Source organism: Alligator mississippiensis, chromosome 3 (genome assembly GCF_030867095.1).
Source record: "Alligator mississippiensis isolate rAllMis1 chromosome 3, rAllMis1, whole genome shotgun sequence".
Lineage (NCBI taxonomy): Eukaryota > Metazoa > Chordata > Crocodylia > Alligatoridae > Alligator > Alligator mississippiensis.
Window position 1 is genome coordinate 302598372 of NC_081826.1, and position 25767 is coordinate 302624138.

At 52.6% G+C, this 25767-nt stretch overlaps 3 non-coding genes across 3 annotated transcripts; all 3 read right to left on the reverse strand.

Moving 5' to 3' along the window:
• Positions 1–18246: 18246 nt before the first annotated feature.
• Positions 18247–18318, reverse strand: TRNAQ-UUG (transfer RNA glutamine (anticodon UUG)). Its single transcript has one exon. It is a non-coding gene; the product is annotated as a tRNA-Gln (tRNA).
• Positions 18319–21685: 3367 nt separating this feature from the next.
• On the reverse strand, positions 21686–21757 carry TRNAQ-UUG (transfer RNA glutamine (anticodon UUG)). The gene has a single exon. It is a non-coding gene; the product is annotated as a tRNA-Gln (tRNA).
• A 3343-nt stretch (positions 21758–25100) lies between these two features.
• Positions 25101–25172, reverse strand: TRNAQ-UUG (transfer RNA glutamine (anticodon UUG)). The gene has a single exon. It is a non-coding gene; the product is annotated as a tRNA-Gln (tRNA).
• Between the last annotated feature and the right edge of the window lie 595 nt (positions 25173–25767).

Genomic DNA, 25767 nt, shown 5'->3' on the forward strand with positions numbered 1-25767 from the left:
GTTACCACAACATTTTTAGCTTCCTTTATGCAGTCCCCATGCTTCTCCTTCTGCTGGTCTAGTGTCTACATCCCCTTCCCCTGCCATGGGTCACTGGAGCCAAATCCTCTGGCCAGACATAGGGATCAGCACCATACAGGATCTCAGAGTACTTTATAGCTCTTTTTGTAAGAGTCTCCTCCCAGCCTCAGAAGACCATAAGCAGAGAAGAGCTGCCACGGACTGGGTCAGACCCCACGTCTTTCTTGCCCCATCTCCTTTCTCACACAGCAGCAGGGAGCAGAGGCTAGAAGGAGAGTGACTGCTTCTGAGCAGGGTTTTCCCCTGTTCCTTTCTCCCTTGTAGCCTCCAGCACTGAAGGTCTATGAAGCCCTGATTCAAAGGACATGCCCCTCACTCTCCTCCTCAATAGCAACTGGTGCACTTTTCCTCCAAGGACACGTCCAGTCCCCTGGTGAGTCTGGCTGCACTCTCAGCTCTCACCACATCTAGTGGCCATGAGTCCCACACATTAATGACCCAATGGGGGGGAAAGAACTTCCCTTTGTCAGTTTGAAAACTTCTACCTAGTTCTTGCCTGGGGGCAGAGTCAGTAAAAAATCCCTAGTGACTTCCTCTTCCCCCTATAGTACATTGTGGTTGACCTGGTCTCTGTTGTCTTCAGGACTGAGACTGGGCCACCTCCATCTGTGATCAAGGCCACTTCTGCTTCTCACTGATTCCTCGACATTTCCTGTGCTTGCTCCAGCAGTCCTGCAAAAAAGAGCCATCTGCACTGTGGGCAGCTCTGTGTCTCACCACCAGCATGCATGAGACCCACAGCTCTCCAAGGTCCCCTCTGGATGGACCGCGACCCACCAGGCAGAGGAGGCAGGTAGGATCCAGCTGGTACTGCTCCAGCCCACAGGAAGGGTCTTTTGGACCCTAAAGCTCTTCTGGCCTCTCTTCCAACCACAGACTTGGTTTACAATGAGAGATCGCCCCTCCAAGCCCCTTCCTAGACAGCATTGGATGGGTCTGTGTGAACTCAGGCCAACAGGACCTCAGGAACTGCACCCCAGGGCATGGAAGGGGTGGGCAAAGGGGACCTTGGAGCCCTTGGTAATGACACTGACAAAGTTGTGGGATACAAGTGGGGTCCAGAGGACAGGACAAAGGCAATGTGGAGCCCTTCTCTGGAAAAGACAAGAGGGGATCTGGGAATTATAGACCCATCACCCTCACCTTGATCCCCAGGAAGCTAGAGGTGCAGATGCTAAGGAAGGCCATGTGCAAGCATGTCAAGGAAGAAAGGCTGGTTCCCAGCAGCCAGCGTGGGTTTACTATGAACAAATTGTGTCCAACAAGCTTGAGCTCCTGCTATGGCAGAGTAAGTGCAGGGGTGGATGAAGGGCCTGCTGTGGGTGTCATGTGTCTTCACTTCAGCAAGGCTTTGGACAAGGTCCTGCATGGCCTCCACATAAATCAAGGGGAGAAGCGTGGTCTGCACAAAGCTACTACAGGGTGGGCAGACAACTGGCTCCTTCACCGCCAGCAAAGGGGTCGGTAGTACTGACCAGGTCTATGTCAGGCTGGCAGAAGGCTTCGAACAGAGCCACACAGGGGTCTGTCCTGGGCCTGGGGCTGCTCATCATGTCCATTCACATCTGGACACTGGCACAGAAAGCTTCAGGAGTAAGTTATGGATGACACGATGCTAGGAAGGGCTGTGAACACCCTGGAGGATGCAAGCACAGTGCAGATTTCGTAGATTTCATAGACATTCGGGCTGGAAGGGACCTCGGAAGATCATCGAGTCCAGCCCCCCGCCCAAAGGGCAGGACGTCAGCTGGGGTCATAGGATCCCAGCAAGATAAGCATCCAGTTTCATCTTGAAGGTGTTCAATGAAGGTGCTTGCACCACCTCCGGTGGCAGGCTATTCCAGACCTTGGGGGCTTGGACAGTAAAGAAATTCTTCCTTATGTCCAGCCTGAAACGGTTTTGAAGTAGTTTGCGACCATTCAACCTTGTCATCCCTTGGGGCACTCTGGTGAACAGATGTTCCCCCAGATACTGGTGGTCAACCCTGATAAACTTATAGGTGGCCACCAGATCACCCCTGAGCCTGCTAAATCTTATCCAGGCTAAATCTTATCCTGAGGCCCCAGGGCTCTCAGCCTGTCATCGCAGGGTCTGCTTCCCTGACCTCTGATCATGCGCGTGGCTCTTCTCTGGACTCTCTCAAGCTTCTCCACATCCTTTTTGAATTGTGGAGTCCAAAACTGGACGCAGTATTCCAGCTGCGGCCTCACTAAGGCCGAGTACAGGGGGAGAATGACGTCCCGGGATTTGCTTGAGAAGCATCTATGGATGCAAGACAGCGTTTTGGTCGCTTTACTAGCCGCAGCATCGCATTGCAGGCTCATGTTCATCTTGTGGTCAATGATGACCCCCAAGTCTCTTTCTTCCATAGTGCTAGCCAACATAGCACTGCCGAGCCTATAAGGATGCTGCGGGTTTTTTTTCCCAAGGTGGAGAACCTTGCATTTATCGGCGTTGAACACCATCAGATTCTTGTCCGCCCACTTGCTGAGCCTGTCCAGGTCAGCCTGGATCACCTGCCTGTCTTCTGGTGTGGATGCTTTGCCCCAAAATTTGGTGTCATCGGCGAACTTGGCCAGTCCGCTTCTGACTCCAGTGTCCACATCATTAATGAAGATATTGAACAGTATGGGTCCAAGGACAGAGCCCTGGGGGACCCCACTGGTCACAGGACACCACGATGAGTGACTTCCATCAATTACTACCCTCTGGGTTTGACCACGGAGCCAATTTTCCAGCCAGTGGATCATGGAGGACCCAAGGCGACAATTGGCCAGTTGCCCAGATGGTGATCATGGGATACCAGATCGAAGGCTTTTTTGAAGTCAAGATATATGACATCAATCTCTTCTCCCTTGTCCAGGTGATAGGTCACCTGGTTGTAGAAGGAAATGAGATTGGTCAAGCAAGACCTACCTGCAAGAAACCCGCGTCTCAGTGAGCTAGAAAGCTGGGCTGGATCCCCCCCACTGAAGCCAGGGCCCGGTGGTGGCAGAGACAGGCTAAAGTAGTGGCCAGTGTGGAACCGCCTCCTCCATGCTTTGGCTCTGTCCAGCCCCAGGGAAATGTCCCCAGGGAAGACTACCCCACTCCACCCTACCCTGCCCTGTCCTACTCCCAGCATCTCACTCCCAGACAGATTGCTAATCTCCACCTCCATCAGTCACTGCCTTCCTGCTGTCCCCCAGGCCCAGTCATGTGGCCCTAGTATCAAAAGGCAAGGAGCCAGGAGGATTTCTGTTTATAAGCTTCTTTGCTTTCCCCCCCCAGGCTTTCTCCTCCTTGGAGAGGAACAGGCACTTCCCGCGGTGCAGCACCCAGGTCTCTCCAGGCTGCAGTCTGGACACAGGCAGCAGCTCACCCCGCACCTGTCAGGTACCAGGGCCACAAGCTGGTGCTGGGGTGCTAGGGAGATCCAAAAACGTGGCCCTTCCAGGAGCCTTGAACTCTGCCCACAGCCCAGCCTTGGTGTGGACACGGAGGGATTCAGGCAGTGCCCAAGCCATGGGGCAGCAGGGGAAGGAGGGGATGGAGGGTCCAGGTGAGCCAGGCCATTAACTGAGGTTACCTCCCTCAGCAATGCCCCCAAAACCCCTTCATGAGACCTAGGCCCAGCAGTCACTGGAGGGGAAAGGCTGTCTTGCCCAAACTGCCAGCCCTGGGGGTGTCCCACTCCCCACCCTGCCCCGCTCCGGGGTACCTGTGTCCTTGGAGGTTTGTGTGCTGGCCAGGGCCATCTTAGATGTGTTTCACTACTGTTGTAGGTCCTGTGCTTGCTTTTGCACGTGCACAAGCATGTGCACAGACGACGCCCTGCGGCAAGTAACCCCTGGGCACATCTCCAGGGTCACTATGGCTCTTCTTTGGCTCAGGGACCTGCCCCCTCACCCATCTGCCCTTCCCAGAGGGTGGGGGGGTGGGGATCACACCTCTTCCCAGGCAGCCCCTCTGTGCCCCATGCTACCTGCACCCATGCCCATCTACCCCACCCCCTGCTCCCTGCCATGCAGCTGGGCCCTACTCACAGCAGACTCCCAGGGTCAGGGTCGTAGCCAGCAGGGCCAAGCAGGCTGCCAGCAGGCCCAGGGGCAGGGGCTGCCTGCTCCATAATGACTCTGCAAGAGATGAGGCGCAGTGCAAACATTCCCACTCCCTCGGCCTTTGCTGCCCCAATGCCTAAGCAAAGGGCCTGAGAAGAGGGGCAGCAGAGGGGCAAGACCCTCTAGCGAGGACCCTGAGGAGCTGGTCCCAAGCAGAAGCATTGGCACAGCCCAGCCCCAGCCCCGACCTGGGCTTCTCTGAAGGCGACAGCATCATGCACAGGAAGCTGCTGTCTACTGTTGGGACTCACAGGCGTCAGGCCAAATTTTGATATTTGTGCTTAGCTAAAATGTGGGAGCTTAGGTTGGACTGTGGTTGAGACTTGCACATGTTGAAAAGGAGAAGATGAAAAAATACGTTCCTGGCTTCAAAGAAATTGGGAAGTTAGCTAATAAAATTGAATAAATATAGCCTGGGGGAAAAGGAACAGTCAGAGGAAAACTTACTCACACGTAAGAATGAAAGATTACCACAGGATAGAAAATTCCAGTTAATGGTAACCAGAAGGGAGAGGGCCTGGGCAGGGGAAGGGGCATCCTGCAGATCAACACCTGGATGCACAGGTGGGGTTGCCAGCAGTGATTTGGCTTCTTTGACCATAGGATGATATTCCAAAAAAAAGGAATTCTGGGAAGAGGTGGGATCCACCTGACAAGGAGAGGGAACAGCATCTTCACAGACAGGCTCACTAACCTAGTGGGGAGGGCTTTAAACTAGGGTCACGGGGATGGAGATCAAAGCCCTGAGGTCAGTGGGGAAGTGGAGCACGTGGGGGAAGAGCAAGCAGGAGGGGGCAACAGGGGAGGTGTTATCATACTTCCTGAGAAAGAAGGGCAATCAACTAGTCACCTAGGGTGCCTGCACACAAATACACAAAGCCTGGGAAACAAGCAGGAAGAGCAGAACGTCCTTGCACAGTCATTACCTCTGATATGACTGGAATAACAGAGGCTTGGTGGGAACTTGCATGACTGGAGCACGGTCATGAACGGGCACCAGCTGTTCATGAAGGACAGGCAGGGGAGAAAAGGGGGAGGGGATGTGATGTGTGTAAAAGAGCAGTATGATTGCTCAGAGCTCCAGTATGAAACTGGAGACAGGCCTGTTGAGAGTCTCTGGGTTAGGATCAGAGAAGAGAGCAACAAGGGCGATGTGTGGTGGCTGTCTGCCATAGACCACCAGGCCAGGAGGAAGTGGTGGATGAGGCTTTCTTCAAACAGCTTGCAGAAGTTTCCTGGTCATTGGCTCTGGTTTTCATGGAGGACTTCAATTACCCTCACTTCTGCTACGAGGGCAACACAGCAGTGTGCAGGCAATTCAGGATGTTTTTGGAGAGTGTTGAGGACAACTGCTTGGTGCAAATGCTGGAGTAGTTAACTAGGGGCCATGCTCTTCTTGACCTGCTGCTCAGAAACAGGGAAGACTTGTTGGGGGATGTAGTAGTGGATGGCAGGTGGGGCAACAGTGACCATGAGATGATTGAGTTCAGGATCCTGAGGAAAGGAAAGATGGATTTTAAGCAGGCTCCTATGTATCAGGCATGTGACTGTGTGAAATGTCTACCTTTGATTAATTATTATAGTAAACTAGCAAATTGCCCATCAAGAATGATGGGCTGTCGGGGGAGGGGCAGGCAGGGACAGAGGCCCCGCTCCATCCCTGCCGTCATGGCAGCGCTCCACCGTGACGCTGCCACCGCCTTCTCTCCGAAACACTCTTGGAGCACTTGTTTCAGACAACCAATCAGAGCATGAATAAAGTATTACAGACAGACAGGCTAAGGCTTTTAAAATATTAGGTTATTTCTTTTCAATTGACTCATGTTTATGTTCATATGGACTTTGATAGGTGTCTCCTCCTGATTTACTTTTGTTTTGCCTCAGTGCTTCCCTTGATCTTCCAAGAACAACTCTTCAGGAAATATTTTTTTTTCCTGGATTTTAATCACCTTATTGATATGTTCTGGCTCAGTAGATATTGATAAGCTCCTCTTACTTCACAAGGTAATACAATCAAAATTGAGACTTTCTGAGTGATAACCAATAATGCATGGTTTAATTCACATGATGTTCCTCTTAATTATTGCTTGAGTTTCTGTCTTGATTTACACAACAACAAGAATGCTTTATCAGTCAACAACACCACTTTATCAATCTCTGGTCCTTTCTGATTGGCATTCCCCACACCCGATGCCCTATTTCTGGTGGAGTGGCCACACCAGCGGGGACAGAAGGCAGACTAGGAAAGCAGGCTAACTCCACTAACCTAGCCTGAAGCCCCAGCTATGTAAATACCGGGAATGGGGTGGATGGATGGGGGGACCGGAGGGTGTTTTCACTGGCATTCTCCAGTAGTGGATAATAGAGTGTGGGAAGGAGGAAGCAGCCACAAGCCAGTCGACATGAACGAATGTTGTTTCTTTTTTTCTTTTACACTTGAGCTGATGTTGTATGAGGGAAAGAGTGCTGACTAATTGATTTAGGACCTTATCAAGTAAGGGGGAAGAACCCCAAGCTGTACATATAGCATTACACTGCTGTGAAAGGCAAAGACATTGCATAGCTGCAGTTATTTGTTTGTTTTTTTTTCCTCTGAGTTAAGTTGTTCCTACCCCTGAGGCTGTGCCCAGACAAGGACGATCCCCCAGCCCTCAGGGAGAGGAATCTATACATATGATATAGAAAAGGAAAGTGCATAGTGTCCTGGGATTTGAGGATTGCCAAATGCATACCTGGCCTGTGCTGTTGTAGCAAGAAACCTTTTTGCCTGCCCCCCCCCCGGCCCCACCCCTCAAATGTGAAGCTCCTCCATATGGCAAAAGCCCCTTTTGCAGTAGTTGCCCCCTTTTGGGGATGCTTTCTCTTTTCTAGCTTTTCTTCCTTCCTCTCTCTTTTTCTTTTATTACGTTATTATTTTTATATAAGGTGTACATGTAGTGAAAATAGAGCTTGTAGATGCTTTTACCAATGTATTTTAAGTTTAAAAATAAGTTGTACCATGTAACAATGTTAGCAAGGGCAGGAATTTCTGTATGGAGCGGGTCCCTGAATAAATCGTGGTTGATAGTGTAACACAGTAGCTAGTCTGGATAAGCAAGTTAACAAGTGGCAATTAACACCTACATACCACAGACTAAGGAGAGGAAAGAATCAATACAGAGCCAGGAACTCCCTGAAACTTCACTGTTAAAGGTACAGAAGCCCCGGTTTGAACTAATCAATGCCGGAAACAGACCTTTGAGGCTGAAATACCCCCGGCTCAACCACTTCCAGAGCTCTATTCATCACAGCAGTGAATCAATCAAAATTCATCAATGGACTCCCAAGACCTCACATACCTGCAGACGTGACCCCTGGGGCTCACAGCTGCCATTCAGCACCTACCAAGAGGGACATCCCTCGTGGTCAATGACCCCTGGATTGGGTAAGCCTGAGAATTGGGGAGTCACCAAAGCCTGCCAAAGGGGGGTAAAAGGCAGGAATGACCCCCAATGGCTCCCTCTTTGACCTGACCAGCACCCTGCCTGTCCAGCCAGGAGGACCAGCCAGCAACCCCCTTCTGAACCAACATTGCACTGAAAGAAGCCTCAAATGGCCTTTGACGGTGGACTCCAGTGCTTGGGGATAGGTATATCTTGACACCGGTGCTTAGTGTTCATAACTAACTACTGAGTGTGTGTGTGCATGAATGTGTGTGTGTTTGAGGGGATCAGCACCAAGGTTTATGGTCTAACTTTTGCATCCATCCAATAAACTAGAATTTTATGAAGATCCTGTGAGTTGGTTCTTTGTAGCCAACATTATCTGGTGGAGAACACAGGTAAAATTCTAAGATTATTGATGCATTGTGGTGATTGGGGATTTGTAATTGTCTCCTCATAGAACCCACATCCACAAAGGAGTGGACATTTGGTTATAGTCACCCAAGGGGGTGAGCTTTGGTTATATGCCTGATCTGCAGGACAGGGGAGGGCCACATCTGTGAGGGAGTGATAATTGGTGAGGAATTCCTGTGAAGAGTTGGGAGTGTGAGGGCTCAAGGAAACGGACTCTCGAGAACTGTTTGTTTTGTTTCATTTGGTTGTCATTGTCTGGAAAGTGTCCCTGGGGAGCGGGAGGGCTCCGAAGTGTGTGTTTGTTTTGTTTTGTTTTGTTTTGTAGTTTGGGGGTAAGGCTTCAAGTACGGTGAGGAAAATGTCCCTGTTTAGGAAAAGGGCCCCTAAAGTAGGAGACCAAGAGGCTAGGTGGGTACGGAGGGAGGAAATTCCCCCCCGAAGGTTGGACCCAGTCCATGGAGGGTGGATGTGTGCACCCCAGGCTTCTCCACAGGGGACATGGAGGACCAAGTTGAAAAATGCTGCCTTTGTGAGAGACCCTCGGCTTGGTCTGGCTACTGTAGCATGCTGTAAAAACAGCAGTTGAGGAAAAAGCTCAGCAAGCCTCTGAAGTTGAGGAAAGGGAGGAGCAAATCCAAATTCTAAAAGATAAATGCGTCCAATTGGAAACCAGTAATCAGACTCTAAAGGCGTTGTCCCAGAATTTGGAAAACGAGAATGAGCAATTGAGAAAGATAAATCAAGACAATGCCCGACAATTGGAATTATTGGACCAAGAAAAGGCTAGCCAGGAGCCTTGCAAAATTTGGTAAAGACAATGGCTAAAGACAAAGCTGAGAAGGGAGCCAAAGTAAACCATGGCCCCTGTCTAAATACCATTAGCTGCTTGAAAAAGGAGCTCCAGGAGCTCAGCCTGCAATTAGCAGCTGTCATCCGAGGAGACCAAGCCTGGGATCCAGACATCCCCTTTGATCTGGGAGGGATTTGGGGTGGGGAGATGTGGGAAGACCCAGAGGACACAGGGGTTCCCTTCTCTAAAGACCCTAAGTCTGAAAAGGAGAGCACCCTGGTACCTGAGGTGAGTGCAATCACATGGACCTCGGTTACTTGGGATGCAGAAGGCAACCCTAGGGAGACCATACAAGTGACAGTTCCCCTTAGTGAAGCTGATCTAGGTGCCCTGGGTAAGACCCTGTGATCTGCTAACATTAGGAATTTGAGACAGTGGTTGCAGAAATCCCTGAATGTAGTGGAGTGTGAAACCCTGAGTACCTGTGAATGGCACTGCTTATGAAGGGCTTGTGCCACCCCAGAGGTTCAGGCAGCAATGAGCCCTGAGAGTGGCTTTCGGGTAGACACTATTCCCCAGAGTGTAATGGATTTGGGAATTAATCTAGGGAGAAAAATGTTTAAGGGACAATTTGGGGCAAGTCACCAGACCCCTGGGGAGCCTGTGAGGGACTATGTAATCCGGTGTGTCATGTTGGCGCTGCTGTCAGGGTTGGTGCTGCCTCTCAACAGGGCAGGCCACTGGAGACATGATATAAGAGATGCAGATAACTCCCCGGGGTTTTGGAAAGAGGTGCAGGATGGCATGCACCAGTCTATCATTGGGCTAATGGGGCCACTCTGAGAAGCCCAGAATTATGCTCTGAGGAAAGTCCTAGCCCAGGCTCAGGATGCAGAGTGATTAGTTGGACAACAACGGGGGGCAATTGCAGCCACCCAGTTCAAAGAAAAGCCCAATGGCACACTGAGTTATGTGGTTACTTACTACAATGAGAGCGCGTACCCCAAATCTGACAGGAGGGGTGGGGGGTCCAAATCAATGCCCCAGCCCGCACTGGGTTAACTCAAGAGTAACAAGGGAAAGAGAGGGGGACAATGGGATTCAGGCAGCATTTAATGCAGCACGGGGAACCCAAAAAAAGTGGAATGGGAAGCCTCTGGCCAAGCTGCTTGTCAGGATGGCAGAGCTGAGCGCAGCAGGAGCAGCACCTTCCCTGTCTAAAAGAATTGCAGCCTCAGCACCGGTCCCTGAAGGGCACTAATGAGGCCCCCATGGCAGGACCCATGAGCAAAGCCCAGGCTCATGGGAAAAGTTGGGGATCCTAGATTGGGATCCAGGAGGGAGACCCAGAATACCCATTACAGTGAGAACCCAAGGGCATACCAGTGCACTCCTGGATACCGGAGCTGCACTAAATGTATTTGGAAGAAAATGGGACCTGAAGCAGTTTGAAACCAATCAGATTATATTCCGGTCCTTCACGGGGCAGGAAACAGCCAGAGTTGTGTGTAAGGGGGTAACTGCATATATCCAGTTCCCAAAGGGACCCCAAGAGATCACTATAGATGGAGTTCAACAAGAGGGCTCCACTGAACAGTTGATTCTGGGAGCCAGCCCCCCTGTTCAACTGGGAAGGCTGGATCCTGGATCTGGCCAATGCGCTTGTGTGGCAGATCGGGGGGCCCTTCCCACCGGGGTATTCAGCACAAGCTGCTGAAGTGACAGCCATAGGGAACGCCTTGAACAGCATAACCCACCTGAAGGGAAACTATGGATCTACACTGATTCAAACGTCTGCTAATGCTCTGCTATGTTGGGTATACAATTGGAACAAAGCTAATTGGCATACCACTAATGGCAAGGGAAATTCTCAAAGGACTGATTGGCAGGCAATTTGGGAATGAATTCAAAGATATCCATCCTCACTATGCATTCATCATATTAAGGGTCATCAAAAGGCTGACACCTTAGAAGCCAAAATGAACCAATTAGCATATGCTGCAGCAAAGAAAGGGGCATAAGGAGGATATCTCAGCAATACATACCCGGTCCTCAAGCCACCAAAACAGGAAAATTCAGGAGGAGGATGCTGTTCATCAGGGAACTGGGGAGGTTAGATGGGTGCCACCCCTAGATTACAGAGAGGAAATTATTAATGCCTGTCATAGGCTCAGACATGAAGCACCCAAAGTCACTACAGCCAGGGTGCAGGAGATTGCTTACTGGCCAGGGATGTCTAAAGATGTCAAGGAGTGGGTGCAGAACTGCTTACGCTGTGCAAGGGAGGGAGCAAAACCAAAGGACATGGGGCTACTTCTCCATCAGAAGATAGTGGGCCCATGGCAATGAATCCAAATGGATTATGTTGATAAGCTTCCCCACACAGCCAGGGGAAATGAGTATCTGCTGGTGATCATAGATTCCTTCAGTGGATGGGTCGAAGCATTCCCCATGCGTACCCACACTGCTGAAGCCGCAGCAAAAAAGCTGTGGACAGAAGTAATATGCAGGTTTGGAGCCCGTAAAATTATTGACTCAGACCGAGGTCCCCATTTCACTGGGGCTGTTGTTGAACAGCTGCTGCAAGCCTTAGGCATCAGGCAGCAGTGGCACATCCCTCACCACCCTCAAGCATCTGGGCAGGTAGAGCAGATGAATAGGACAATTAAGGAGTCATTAAGGAAGGAGGTAAATCAAACAGGTACGGAATGGGATCTTAAACTTCCTTTGATCTTAGCTGCTCTCTGGAGCAGAAACCAATGAGCCTATCTTCAGGAAAGGGAGGAAAGTGGATCCCACAAACTACAGGCCCATCAGCCTGACCTCTATCCTGGGGAAGGTCTTAGAAAAGATTATCTAAGAGGCCATCCCTAATGGACTGGCCGACACCAACATCCTGAGGGATAGCCAGCATGGGTTTGTTGCAGGTAGGTCTTGCTTGACCAATCTCATTACCTTTTATGACCAGGTGACCTATCACCTGGACAAGGGAGAAGAGATTGATGTCATATATCTTGACTTCAAAAAAGCCTTCCATCTGGTATCCCTTGATCACCTTTTGGCAAAACTGTGGCCTTGGGTCCACCACGATCCACTGGCTGGGGAATTGGCTCCGTGGTAGGACCCAGCGGGTGGTGGTTGATGGAAGTCAATCGTTGTGGTGCCCTGTGACCAGTGGGGTCCCTCAAGACTCTGTCCTGGGGCCTACACTATTTAACATCTTCATCAATGATGTGGACATTGGTGTCACAAGTGGACTGGCCAAGTTCGCCGATGACACCAAACTTTGGGGTAAAGCATCCACATCTGAGGACAGGGGGGTAATCCAGGCAAACCTGGACAGGTGCAGGAAATGGATGGATGAGAACCTGATGGTGTTTAACAACAAAAAAATGCAAAGTTCTCCACTGAGAGGAAAAACCTGCAGCATGCTTATAGGCTCAGCAGTGCTACGCTGGCTAGCACTATGGACGAGAAGGACTTGGGGGTCAGGATTGACCACAAGATTAACATGAGTCTTCAATGTGATACCATAGCTAGTAACACAACCAAAACACTGGCTTGCATCCACAGATGCTTCTCAAGCAAATCCCAGGACGTCATTCTCCCGTTGTATTTGGCCTTGGTGAGGCCGCAGCTGAAGTACTGAGTCCAGTTTTGGGCCCCACAATTCAAAAAGGATGTGGAGAAGCTTGAGAGAGTCCAGAGAAGAGCCACGGGCAGTAAAGATTTACAGATTTACAGTAAAGATTACCAGATGATTAACAGACTTGCTTCTCACTCCTGACCCACAGTACCCCATATCCTGCCAGGGTGCATGTGGACCCCCTCTCTGGGCTGTAAACCTCACACACACACCCTCAGCCCCCCACATCTTCACAAATAACATGCCACCCCCGCCCCACACACACACACGTACACACTTCAAAAATAGCATCTCATGATTTACATGCCACTCTCTTGATTTTTAAGAGTTTGTCTCAAGATATTTAGCAAGGTGGGTTTGGCAGCACTGCACACCTGAACCGGCTGGAGGTAAAAAGGAGACTGACAGCCTCAGGGCAGCTGCACCAGCAGAGACAGGGCAGGGTCTAGGTCCAGCAGCTCGGGGAAGGCTGGGAGATTCTCTTTGGTTCGTTTATTGGTCTGTTTTGTTTGCATGGAGATCACTTCAAAACCTTTGCAAGATAAGGGGCAAGGGGGGAAGGAAGCCTGGGAAAAGTAGAGCAAGTCAGAGGCTTGGTCCAGCCAAAAGCTGAGTTGCAGTTTATTTCATGGATGACTGATATTGCCTGGGCCAGGGTGGGCATGGGCCGCCCTACACCAGCCAGGAAGGGGCCATGGCAATACCAGAAGTGGCTGCAACACTCCCAGAAGTGGCCGCAGAGCTCCCACTCCCTGGCCAGCGCTCACAAGGGGGGCACCAGCGCTCCCGCCTGCCCCCCATACCCGTTGCCTAAGCGGGAAGAGCTGGCTGTCAGGGGGTGCATCAGTGCTTTCACAGGGGGCACGTGCACCCCCATGTACACACTTCAAAAATAAGTGCACCCCTACACATTGCCACTGGCTGTTGGTAGAATTAGAGGCTTCAGTGGTGGCAGAGGAAGCTGTGCCCCAACTGGCTCCATGATACATGGCTACCAGCACCATACAGGAGTCTCTGCAGGGCCTGAAGGTGAAAGATCAGGACCTAGCTGTGGAGGTAAACCCTCACAGAGACCCAGTGCCATCCCAACCAGAAAAATTACAGGGCCTACATCTGGACCCCAGCCAGGGTATTGACAGGAGCAGAGCATGGACAGGACCAGATGGTTCAACACCAGTGCCCACCCACAAAGAAACAGGCACCATCACAGCAGGCTTGTCCATGCCCAGAGCCACTCTGACACCCACAGAGTACCAACCCTGCCACCCATCTCTGCAAAAGGCTCAGAAAGGGCTTCAGGAAGAAAGTAGGTTCTACCGAGATTTGAACTTGGATTGCAGAATTCAAAGTCCAGAGTGCTAACCAGTACACCATAAAAACAGGGAAAGGACACTGCCAGCCTTGAACTCATAATCTTGGGGTTCCCAAGTCATGAGAGCAATCTGGAGAGATTGGCCTATTTGTGACCTTGCATTTACTTGGGCTTAAAGTCCATTAATTCCCAACTGGCCACCACTGAAGGGCAGCAAGGGACAGAAGGCCACAACTGAATGCAGGGGACAAAAAATGACAAAAGGAAAAGTGCATGTGGGTCAGAAAGGCGAAAACAAGTTCACCCTCGGGTGACACCAAGCAGAGCACCCCAGACAGTGCTCACCAAGTCTCAAATGCTGCCAGTGGCTACTGCCCAGTGATGCTCTGGTCAGAGGTGGGACCGGGGGAAACCCAGGAAAATGGCCCCATGGTCCCCAGGGACGCAAAGGAGGTTGACCAGGAGGTCCCATGCATTGGTGGGCCAAGGATGGGGAGTACAAAAAGAAAAAATGAGGGGAAAATTGCAGCCAGAACCTCAGTAAGAGATTATGGAGGAGGAGGTGCAGGGGCTGCAAGCTGGCAGACTCACGAACATGCGCACCAGGGTCTCCCTCTGCCCACAGAATGGGCACGTCAAGGGTCAGTAGAAACCATGCCAGATATATGGCCGTAGTGACGACCCTGTGAAGGAGCCACCAGTCTAGGTCCCCGGTGGCAAGTGGGCTTAAGGTCAAAAAGAGACTTGGCCATTGGGGTCTGTTGCCCCCCCCGCCCTCCATTGAGGATGTCCTGCCTCTTGATGTTTCAGTGGGATGTGAGGGTGGTATAGTGGGTTGTACAGTGGATGAGAGTGTAGAGCTAGTGACCGTGGGCCATGGAAAAGCAGGCCGGCCATGTGTCCACCAGCTGACTAAGATGGTAGAGTGGGGAGTGCTAGAGGGCCTACCAAAGCATCTCCACCAAGCCAGGATATATGGGGGGACAGGGACCACCCCTATGCATGACTTGCTCTAGATGGGCAAGGACATCCACAGCAAAGGCATCTTTCACCTCCTAGACTGGGCACAAGCCAAACCCATGTGCACAGCCAGTGCACCATGGTCTATCCACTCCCACCAGTTGTGGTCCAGGAAGTCTGATCTGGGTGAGACCCACCAGGCCATCCTCTGGTGCACCCAGGGTGACACCATCATTGAAGCTGCCAGCTAGAAATTCCACAGCAGCTGCTCATCAAGCAGGTCATCACCCAAGGCCAAGTCTTGGCACATGGAAGGGTGTAGAAATAATGCCAAACATAAACAGGACCAGCTGGTTCCACACCAGTACCTTTCCACAAAGGGGCAGGTACCACAGCAGGTTGGTCCACACCTAGGGTTGCTCTGACAAAGGCACAGCAATGTCACCTACAGCATCAACCCTACAAACAGCTTCCACAGGAGGGACAGGAAGGGCTTCAGGGGAGAAGGTAGGTTCTGCTGAGACTTGAACGCAGATCACTGGATTCAAAGTTGAGCGTGCTAACCATTGCACCACAGAACCAGGTGGAGGAGAGCACCACTGCCCACCCCAAAGGGAACAGGCACCACCACAGCAGGCTGGTGCATGCCCAGAACCATTCTGACACCCACAGAGTACCAGTCCTGGCACACCCACTGCTGCAGGAGACGCAGGAATGGCTTCAGGCCAGAAAGTCAGTTCTACTGAGATTTGAACTCAGATTACTGGATTCAAAGTCCAGAGTGCTAACCGTTACACCAGGTGAAGGAAGGAGCCAGCCTTCAACTCATAACCTTGGGCTCCCCAAGCCACAACACAGAGACCTGGAGAGATCGGACTATTTGAGACCAGCATAGATGGGCCAGAACCACCAAGTTACGTGAGACCATCACTCAAGGACAGCAACTGGAGCTAATGGTCCCAACTGGTTACTAGGGACAACAAATGACAAAAGGGAAGTGACAGTGGGGTCAGAGGGCCAAAATAAATGCACACTCAGGAGACACTGAGCAGAACACCTCAGACAGCGCCCACCAACTTTCAAACACTGCCAGAGAGCCAGCGGCTACTGTCCAATGGTGCTCTGCTCGGACACGGGACCAAACCATATGCAGGAAGAGAGCTCCACAGTCCCCAGGGACCCTCCGGCCAAAGCCTCCTTCCTGGCTACACAAATTGCCAGCTTGGCCAAGGCGAGCAGGAGGTTGACCAGGAGGCCCTGGGCCTGGGTGGGGCCATGAATGAGGAGTGCAAAAGTAAACAAGTGCAGGGAGAAGTGCAGCCAGAACCTCAGCAGGAGGATCTGGAGGAGGAGGTGCAGAGGCTGCAACCTGGTGCACTCCAGGACCAGGTGTGCCAACGTCTCCCTCTGCCCAAAGAAAGGGCTGTCTTGAACTGAGCCAGATACATGCCTGCTGCAATAGCTCCATTAAGGTCCTAGATCACTGGTGGCATGTGGGATCAGGGTGGAGTACAGACTGTGCCCTCAGGGTCCATCGGCCTCACCCTCACCTAGGATGTCCCGCCACTTGGTGTCCGGGCGGGATGCAAAGGCAGCATGATGGGGCATGCAGTGGACAAGAGGGTAGAGCCAGCACCAGTGGGCCGTGGAGAAGTGGTCTGGCTGTGTGTCCTCCAGCCAACTGAGTTGCCAGAGCAGGGAGCGGTGCAAGGCTGGACAGGCCCCACCAGCAGCTCCAACGGGCTCAGGGATGTGGGGGGCAGGGATCACCCTTGCACAGGACTCACTTTAAATGGGCAAAAGCATCCACAAAAAAGGTGGTTTTCACCTCCCAGACTCAGTGCAAGCAGGATGCCCACTCCGTGGCCAGACCCATGCACTGGGCCAGCACAGCGTGGCCTACCCACTCCCACTCAGCGTAGTCCAGGAGGTCTCCAATCTGGGTGAGCCCCACCCAGGCCACCCTCTGCTGCACCCAGGGTGACACCATCGCCAAGACCACCAGCTGGGGCTTCCACAGCAGTGGTTTAGCTAGCAGGTCATTGCCCCGGGCCACCCGCAATGGGAACCGGGAGGTGGAGCTCCTTAGCCCCCAGGGCCTGAGGAAGTCTTAGCAAAAGACCCCTGTTTTGTTCTCTAGCTCATGCAGAGAGAAGCAATGTTGGTTGTATCAAAGCCCTCAGAAGCAGCTATCCACCAACTGGGTCAACACCACATGGATACTAGGACTGGGATGGGTTGGTATCGACCTGGAAGGGTGTGGGCAGTGGGGTCCCACAGGGCTCGGTCCTAGGACCGATACTCTTCAATGCCTTCATCAGCGACTTGGACGAGGGAGTGAAGTGTACTCTGTCCAAGTTTGCAGATGACACAAAGCTATGGGGAGAAGTGGACACGCCGGAGGGCAGGGAACAGCTGCAAGCAGACCTGGACAGGTTGGACAAATGGGCAGAAAACAACAGAATGCAGTTCAACAAGGAGAAATGCAAAGTGCTGCACCCAGGGAGGAAAAATGACCAGCACACCTACAGCCTAGGGAATGACCTGCTGGGTGGCACGGAAGCGGAAAGGGATCTTGGAGTCCTAGTGGACTCCACGATGAATATGAGCCGGCAGTGTGACGAAGCCATCAGAAAAGCTAATGGCACTTTATTGTGTATTAGTAGATGCATGACGAACAGATCCAAGGAGGTGATACTTCCCCTCTATCGGGTGCTGGTCAGACCGCAGTTGGAGTACTGCGTGCAATTCTGGGCGCCACACTTCAAGAAGGATGCGGATAACCTGGAGAGGGTCCAGAGAAGGGCCACTCGTATGGTTAAGGGCCTGCAGACCAAGCCCTACGAGGAGAGACTAGGGCACGTGGACCTCTTCAGCCTCCGCAAGAGAAGGTTGAGAGGCGACCTTGTGGCTGCCTATAAGTTCATCACGGGGGCACAGAAGGGAATTGGTGAGTATTTATTCACCAAGGCACCCCCGGGGGTTACAAGAAACAATGGCCACAAGCTAGCAGGGAGCAGATTTAGACTGGACATTAGGAAGAACTTCTTCACAGTTCGAGTGGCCAAGGTCTGGAACGGGCTCCCAAGGGAGGTGGTGCTCTCCCCTACCCTGGGGGTCTTCAAGAGGAGGTTAGATAGGCATCTAGCTGGGGTCATCTAGACCCAGCACGCTTTCCTGCCTATGCAGGGGGTCGGACTCGATGATCTATTGAGGTCCCTTCTGACCCTAGCATCTATGAATCTATGACTGTACAAGAGTCTGCAGGGCCTAAATCCAAACATTAGGAACTTACTGTAGAGGCAAACCAAGGTCTGTCCTCCTTCTGTAAAGGGAGGCTACAGAATATCACAGAAGACCCACTGCTATCCCAACCAAAAGAAGTCCAATACCTGTCACTAGAGCACAGCCAGAATCAGCAGGGGTACAGGCACAGTGTTGAAATAGTGCCAAGCACTTCAATAGCACCCAGAGTGCAAGCCCTATCAACATCCTCCACAGGAAGCACAAGGAATAAAACTGGCTCTACTGAGATTTGAACTCAGATCACTGGATTCAAAGTCCAGAGTGCTAACCATTACACCATAGAACCAGGTGAAAGTGATAGCCATCCTTGAACTCATAGCCTTGGGCTCCACAAACCACCATAGGGATCTGGAGAGATTGGGTTACCTGGGAAAGCTGTGGCAGACAAAGTTTTTTTGGTAGACCTATTTCTTGACTTGGTCCGTGGACCTCAGCCCACTAGTTTCCTGTGGGCTGCCACTGTTGGGGAGCAGTGGGATCCAAGCCAGCAACTGATTCTGGAGGACAGAAAATGAAAAAAGCAAGTGACAGTGGGGTCAGAGTGTTGCAATTAACAATAGGGTGCTTAGTGCTTAGGAAGACTGACACGACACTTCCATCCATAATAAGCAGAAAGGCTTTATTAACTAAACAATAAGCTATATAGGAAAATGACAGGTAGGCTATTGCAATCTACAAACAGAACAAGCTATAATCAAGTTTAGTATATTTCTAGCCATAATAGTGGTTTTCTCACCAACATGGGCAAGGAAGCAGTCCTGATCTTTGCAGCCTCTCACCAGGTGTGGATCCCTCACGGAGGGTGGTCAGCTGGGAGCAGGTTATGATGGGTCAGTGTGGTGTTTCCCTTCTGAGATGAGCGCGCCTTGCTGCCAGCTCCATCGTTCTCTTTTACTCATTCTTCAAAGCATATTTTTCTTGCTGGGTGGAAGATCAGGGTCCAGACAAAGTTGACAGTGTAGAGGTCATTGTCCTTTGGTTGTGTTGTAAATGTTAGCCGTTTGCTAGTTGTGGGTGAAACTGACATGTACAAAAGCCCTTGATCGCTCTGGAGGTTTGTCATTTGCTTAACTATAGTGTGGCTTGATTGCTCGAGCCCAGCACCCTAAACCAGAGGTATACCACTTGAGTTAAATGCAGTAGGACTTGATTACTTGACTTGCGGACCTTAGACCTTGAATTGCGAGGCACTGTATAAATTGTTGTGATTACAGGGCGGAACCCAAAATATTTTCCAACTGTTACAGACACCTAGATCGGTGAGGGGTCTGATAACAAGGAAGAGGCAATCACATTGAAAGGGGAACTTATTCATAATCAATTTAGAGTAGTTGGGCACGGGATGTACTTGATACGAAAGTCAGAGATGAGATTAACTGCATTATGTTCAGGTGGTCCCAGTCATGAGTTTACATTCTTGTGCAAAAGGGCACTGATATTATAATTTAGTCATTTCAATACTGCACATAGACCCAGACAAGCTCAGTGTCCAGCGCAGAGGGTTAAAATTAGTGCACCCTCGGGGGACACCAAGCAAAGCACCCTGGCCAGCGCCCACTGATTGCAAAGGTAGCCAGAGAGCCGGTGACTACTGCCCAGCAGTACTTTGCTTGGATGCAGAATCAGAGCAGGCACCGGAAACAGGCCTCACAGTCTCTGGGAACCCTCCTGGCCAGAACCTTCTTCCTGGTGAGCCAGATGGCCAGCTTGGCCAGGGCCAGGAGGTCCCAGGCCTCGGCCTATTTGGTAGATGAGGCAGTGGGCCTAGCCCACTAAGTACAATGTGGCTACCACTTCTGGGCAGCAATGGTATCCTCATTCACCAACAGATTACTTGGGACAAATAATGAAAAAACAGGGCGTGCTCATGCAGGTCATAAGGCCAAACAAGTGCACCCTGGGGGGACACTGAGCAGACCACCCTGACCAGCACCCACCAGCTCTTGAAGGCAACGGGAGAGCTGGCGGCTACCACCCAGTGGTGCTCCACCCAGATACTGGACTGCAGGACACCCAGAAAAATGTCCCACAGTCCCTGGGAACCCTCCCGGCCAAAGCCTCCCGCCTGGTGATCCAGATGGCCACCTTGGCCAGGGCCAGGAGAGGGTAGACCAGGAGGTCCTGGGCCCTGGTGGAGCCATAGATGGGGAGTGTGAAAAGAAACCGGTGTGGGGAGAAGTGCAGCCAGAACCTCAGCAGGAGGATTTGGAGGAGGAGGTGCAGGGGTTGCAACCTGGTGCACTCCAGGACCAGGTATGCCAGGGTCTCCCTTTGCCCACAAAATGGGCATGTGTTGTGGGCCGTCTTGAATCATCCTGGTACACACCCATTGCAACAGCTCCATGGAGGAGCTGCCAGCCTAAGTCCCCGGTGGTGCGTGGGATCAGGGTGGAGTACAGACTGTGCCACCCGGGTCTGCCAGCCTCACCCTCGCTGAGGGTGCCCCGGCACTTGGTGTACAGGCGGGACACGAGGGCAGCGTGATGGAGTGTGTGGTGGACGAGTGTGTAGAGTTGGTGCCCATGGACCATGGAGAAGCAGACTGGCCACATGTCCTCCAGCCACCTGAGATGATGGAGCAGGGAGTGCTCTGGGGCCAGCCAGAGCATGGGCCCCACCAGCAGCTCCACCAGGCTGGGGAATACGGGGGAGGAGAGGGCCACCTTCACACAGGACTCACTTCAAATGGGCAAGGGCAAGGTGGCTTTCACCTCCTGAACTAGGCACAAGCATGACACCTGGTCCACAGCCAAACTCAAGCACCGGGCCAGCGCCAGCGGAGCCTATCCACTCCCACTCATCATAGTCCAGGAGGTCTCTGATCCAGGTGAGACCCACCTGGGCCATACTCTGGTGCACCCAGCGCACCTCCACCACCTCCACCACCAGCTGGGGCTTCCACAGCAGCAGATCAGTCAGCAGGTTTTTGCCCCGGGCCACCCGCAATGGGGATCTGGAGGTGGAGAGCAGCCTCCAGGGCTCTGAGGTAAAGCACCAGCAGCCTCGTGTGAGACTGAGCCCGCTCAGGTAGAAGAGGTGTTGGCATGGAAGACTGGTGCCACCTTAGTCAGGGGGGGCACGTGCCCTCCAAGCAACCAGTCAGTGATGGAGGGGGCCCGATCATGCCAGCTGGGAAGTGGCTGCGGTGCTCCCAGAAGTGGCCATGGCATTCCCACTCCCCAGCCAGTGCTTGGAGTGGGAAGCACAACCTGAGAGGGGGTGCACCAGTGCTCTCAAGGACTGCACATGCACCCCTGTGCATGCCGTATGCATCGCCACTGGCTGCTGGTCTTACCAGAGCCCCTGGAGGCAGCGGAGAAAGGCGCACCCCAGCTGGCTCCGCACTGCATGGCTGCTGGCACCGTACAGGAGTCTCTGCAGGAGACAAATCGGGCTCTTCCCCAACTCCCATAAGGGGAGGCTCAGGAACCTCGCAGTGACCCAGTGCCATCCCAACCAGAAAAGTTACAGTTGGGTATTGAAATTGTCCCAGAAAGGAGACAGAGCCAGGTGGTTCAACACCAGTGCCCACCCCCAAAGGGTCAATCACCACCACAGGAGGCAGCAGTCCATGCCCAGAGTCACTCTGACAGTACCAGCTCCTAGAGCACCAGGCCTGCAAGAGGCACAGAAAGGACTCTAGGGCAGAAAGTTGGTTCTACTGAGATTTGAACTCAGATCACTGGATTCAAAGTCCAGAGTGCTAACCATTACACCATAGAACCAGACAGAGAAAAGTAGCTTCCTAAGCCATGACAGGGATCTGGAGAGATTGGCCAATTTGTGACCTTGCATTGACGTGAGCTTAAAGCCCATTAATTCACAACTGGATGCCACTGAAGGGCAACAAGGGACAGAAGGTCACAATTGAATGCGGGGGACAAAAATGACAAAAGGGAAAGTGCGTGTGGGTCAGAGGACCAAATAAATGCACACATGGGGGACACTGTGCAGAGCACCCCAGACTGCACCCACTGACTCTCAAACGCAGCCACAGAGTCAGTGCCTACTGCCCATTTGCACTCTGCTTGGAGATGGGACCAGAGGAAGCCCAGGAAAATGGCTCCACAGTACATGGGACTCAGAGGAGGTTCACCAGGAGGGCCCAGGCCTTGGTGGGGCCATGGATGGAGAGTGGAAAAAAGAAATAAATGCGGGAAAAATTGCAGCCAGAAACTCAGTAAGAGATTACGGAGGAGGAGGTGCAGGGGCTGCAACCTGCTGAACTCCAGGGATGTGTGCCAGCATCTCCCTCTACCCACAGAACAGGCATGTGTCAAGAGCAGTCCTGAACCGTGCCGGCACACACCCATTCCAACAGCTCCATGATAGAGCCACCAGTCTAGGTCCCGGGTGGCCCATAGGACCAGGGTCGAGTACAGATTCACCACTGGGGTCTGTCAGCCTCACCCTCGCTTGTATGTCCTGCCACTTGGTGTCTGAGCGGGATGCAAAGGCAGCATGATGGACCGTGTGGTGGATGAGCGTGTAGAGCTGGCAACGGTGGGCCGCAGTAAAGCGGACCGACCATGTGCTCTCCAGCCTGCTAAGGTGGTGGAGCAGGGAGTGCCCTGGGGCGTCCCGAAGCATGGGCCCCAACAGCAGCTCCACCAGGCTGGCAAACACAGTGGGGTGTGGACCACCCTCATGCAGGAATCGCTGTAGATGGGCAAGGGTGTCTACGGGCAAAGTAGCTTTCACCTACTGGACTAGATGTAGGCAGGGCACCCACTCCATTGCCAGATCTATGTGCTGGGCCAGCGTGGTGGGGCCTACCCACTCCTGGCTGGTGTAGTCCAGGAGGTCTCCGATCTGGATGAGACCCACCCAGGCCATCCTCAGCCATGGCCAGGGTAGGTGACTTCTGGGCGACAGTGATCATCGCCTGCTGGAATTCACCATCCAGCACAGGGTTTCAAGGGCCTGCAGCAAGGCAGTAGCCCTTGACTTCAAGAAAGCCAACTCCAATGAGTTGAGGAGTTTGGTAGGAGGGGCACCGGGGTCCTGGAGGGTAGGGGAACTGGGTGTCCAAGAAGACTGAAAAAAGGCCAATGTGGTTACCATTTTCAAAAAAGGTACGAAGGAGGACCCGGGCAACTATAGGCCCATTAATCTTACTTCAATCCTGGGGAAGCTCTTTGAGAAAATTATCCAGGAGCACATCTGTGAGAGACCAGCAGGGGGAAGGATGCTCAAGGGCAACCAGCACAGGTTCATTAGGGGCAGATCCTGTCAGACCAACCTGATGGCCTTCTATTACCAGGTCACAAAATCATTGCATGCAGGTATCACAATGGACGTAGTCTTTTGGACTTTGCCTTCAACACTGTCTCCCACCCCATTCTCATTAAAAAGCTAGGGGACTTTGGCATTGATGCCTATGCAGTCAGATGGGTCCCAAACTGGCTGAGGGGCTGCACCCAGAGAGTGGTGGTGGATGGGTCATTTTCAGCCTGGAGGGATGTGGGTAGTGGAGTCCCCCAGGGCTCGGTCCTTGGGCCAGTGCTGTTCAATTTCTTTATTAGCAATTTGGACGATGGGGTGAAAAGCAACCTGTTCAAATTCGCTGACTACACCAAAATTTGGGGCAAGGTGGGCATGCTAGAAGGGAGGGACAGGATACAACTGGACCTGGACAGGTTACAGAGGTGGGAGGATGAGAACAGGATGGGTTTCAACACTGGCAAGTGCAAGGTGCTGCACCTGGGCAGGAAGAACCAGCAGCAGACCTACAGGCTGGGAACTCCCTTCTTGTTGGAGGCAGAAAAGTGCGGAGGCAGAAAAGGATCTTGGAGTCATTACTGAGGCCAAAATGAACATGGGCCAACAGTGTGGGGATGCGGTGAGTAAGGCTAACCGCACCTTGTCATGCATCCACAGATGCATCTCGAGCAGGTGCAAGGAGGTGATCCTCCCCCTCTACGCGACACTGGTCAGACCGCAGTTGGAGTACTGCGTCCAGTTCTGGGCACCGCACTTCAGGAGGGATGTGGACAGCACGGAGAGGGTCCAGAGGAGGTCACCCGCATGGTCAGGATCAGGGCAGCAGGGCAGGCCCTACGAGGAGAGGCGACGGGATGTGAACCTGTTCAGCCTCCACAAGAGAAGGCCTAGAGGGGATCTGGTGGCCATCTATAAATTTACCAGGGGCCCAGTGGGGAATGGGAGAGACCCTGTTCCCCCGATCACCTCCCAGAGTAAAAAGGAATAACGACCATAGGTTGATCGAGTGTAGGTTCAGGCTGGACATTAGAAGACGCTACTTCACAGTCAGGGCAGCTAGGATCTGGAACCAACTTCCAAGGGAAGTGGTGCTGGCTCCTACCTTGGGGGTCTTTAAGAGGAGGCTGGATAATTACCAATGTGGGGTCATGTGAGCTCAGTATTCTCTCCTGGCCTTGGCAGGGGGTTGGACTTGATGATCTACTTAGGTCCCTTCCGACCCTACATCTATGAATCTATGATGCCGTCGCCGAGACCGCCAGCTGGGGGTTGCAGAACAGTGGCTCAGCAAGTAGTTCTTCACCCCGGGCCATCTGCAATGGGGACCTGGAAGTGGAGAGCAGCCCCCAGGCTCTGAGGAGGTCCTGGTGAGAGACCAGCAGCTCCCCCAAGCCCCGTGCAAGACCAAGCCTGTGGTGGCAGGATTGCTGCTGGTCATATCAGAGCTCTCAGAGGCGGCAGAGGAAGGTGCTCCCCAACTGGCTCCACGCTGCATGGCTATCAGCACCGTACAGGAGTCTCTGCAGGGTCTGAAGGCAAAAGATCAGGACCTGGCTGTGGGGACAAACCAGGCCCTGCCCCACCTCCCACAAGGGGAGCCTCAGGACCCTCACAGCAACCCAGTGCAGTACCAACCAAAAACATTACAGGGCCCACCTCTGGAAGTGAAAAGGTGCCTGAGGACAAACACAACCAGGTGGCTCAACACCAGGAACAGGCACCACCGCAGCAGGTTGCTTCACGCCCAGATCCACTCTGATACTCACAGGGTACCAGCTCCCAGGGAAACCAACCCTGCCACACACCTGCACAGGAGACACAGCAAGGGCTTCATGGGAAAAATGCTGGCTCTACTGAGATTTGAACTCAGATCACTGGATTCAAAGTCCAGAGTGCTAACCATTACACCATAGAACCAGGTAAAAGATGCTGACAGCCTTGAACACAGAGCCTTGGGACTCCCCAAGCCATGCCAGGGATCTAGAGAGATTGGGTTGCCAGGAAAGTTGTGGCAGGAAAAGTTCTTTGGGTAGACCTATTTATTGAAATGGTCCGTGGACCTCAGCCCACTAGTTTCCTGTGGGCTGCCACTGTTGGGCAGTGGTGGGATCCAAGCCAGCAAATGATTCCAGGACAAAAAAAATATTTAAAAAGGGAGTGTCATTGGGGTCATAGGGTTAAAATTAGTGCACCCTCAGGTGACACTGCACAGAGCACCCCAGCCAATGCCTAACCAACTCTCGAAGGCAGCCAGAGAGCCAGTGGCTACTGCCCAGCAGTACTCTGCTTGAATGCAGGACCAGAACAGGGCCAGGAAACAGGCCTCACAGTCCCCAGGGATTCTCCCAGCCAGAGCTGGTCCTACTCTGCAAGGAGCACACCATCGGTGTACAGACAGGACCAGCCACCGCACCGGCTCCCCGAGCACCAACGTTGCCACCGGCCTCCACAGGATGCCCCGGCAGGGCTCCAGGGTAGAAAAACAGACTCTACTGAGAGTTGAACACAAATT